Source organism: Saimiri boliviensis, chromosome 18 (genome assembly GCF_048565385.1).
Source record: "Saimiri boliviensis isolate mSaiBol1 chromosome 18, mSaiBol1.pri, whole genome shotgun sequence".
Classification (NCBI taxonomy): domain Eukaryota; kingdom Metazoa; phylum Chordata; class Mammalia; order Primates; family Cebidae; genus Saimiri; species Saimiri boliviensis.
Genome location: NC_133466.1, coordinates 41,736,907 through 41,738,351, shown reverse-complemented (window position 1 = coordinate 41,738,351; position 1,445 = coordinate 41,736,907). Strand labels below are relative to the sequence as shown.

Here is a 1,445-nt window from a genome sequence, read left to right as displayed (position 1 = left end):
ACGAGCGAGGAGGGGACTCTTCAGTAATCCCAACTGTTTGGTACCACAGCCAAGGAAAGGAGACTGACGAGCTGAGTGAAGAGCACTACTCCCAGTCCAGAAACAGGACAGCCAGTTCTAGTCAGTATCTGCGTAGGGAGAGAGAAAGAAAGACTGAAGCACAAAGGCAGTAAAGGCTGGTAGATCAAGGCCCGATCCTTTGTGTGAGGACCAGAAAATGCACTTGACGGCTGGATGATCAATCTCTAACTGGCGACTGCTTTGACAAGGCCCTGGCTGGACAGGAAACTATAATGACTTTGGTTTCTGGTCCCTGCAGCCCAGTTGCCCGAATGCTGGTGACAGAGCGCCAGCTGGTCATGCTCTGATGCAATAATTCTGCTCTTCTCATAAGCCAGGCTCCAGATTCTCTGGCTACAGAGGCTCTGCCCTGCTTTTGGGTATGTGGTAGACTCACAGGAGGTATTGGCGACCACAGACCACCCACTTCACTGACAGTAAAGGAGCAGGTATAACCATAATAACCAGCACAGATCTGGGACATCCCACACCCAGGGAAGTCAAACATCTTCACCTGGCCAGGGAAAACAGTCTCAACTTTTTGCTCCACATGGCCCAGCCAGCCATAGCCAATGAAGCCCTGAGAAGGCTTGCTTCTGGGAGTCCATAACCAGCGTGTGGTTAGTGCCACAGGCTGTGTCTCATTCAATGTTTTGGTACAGGCAGAATTTACCCATCTTTTGTCTTCTGGATGAAGGTGGCCAATCGCAGGGCTATCAGTTTGCAGCCATACTCTAATGGCTGCATCAGGGCGTTGAACTTCCCATCCAGTTGTGTCCCAGCTGACCGTATTCAGGGCACTGAAGGAACAAAGGTTCCCATTGCAGTTCCTGATGGCACTGAATTCAGCCCCACAGGCCATTTTGGTAATGGCCTGGCCTTTGTACATTGTCTGTGCCAAGCTGTGTACAGCATGTTTTTGGTTGCCAAGGCCCGGCTATTCCATCTTGTTCCCCGCAAATAGGAACAAGGGGCTGGTTTCTGTCAAGGTCAGTGTGTGGTTCTGCCCACATGGGCTGGCAGCATCATCAAATGTCATTTTGACATTATCAGTGTAATCATATGTGTTTTCTCTTAATTTGTTGATGAAATAAATCTATTGACAAATTGTCTACCATTTTAAGATACTCAAATTACTATTATAAACAGCTCATCTCAGTTACCACTCTTCCTTGCAAATAGCAGATCCACTTCTGAAAAGTTTAAGCAGAAAGAAAATAAATTTATTGTAGTGTATCAGCAATTCAGTAAGTCTCCGGTAAAGTTCAGAGACTTTTAGATTGAAAAAGGCACAAATTTCATCAACATGCTGCTTGCAGGTGTGAGTCCAATGCAGCTGGGGCCAGAGACGGAAGAAAGTAAATGATATTCTAATGACATTGAAC

General features: G+C 46.9%; 1 pseudogene; it reads right to left on the bottom strand.

Annotated features, from left to right (window-relative positions):
- Positions 1-245: 245 nt before the first annotated feature.
- Positions 246-1,099, bottom strand: LOC101045048 (protein RCC2 pseudogene; annotated as a pseudogene).
- Between the last annotated feature and the right edge of the window lie 346 nt (positions 1,100-1,445).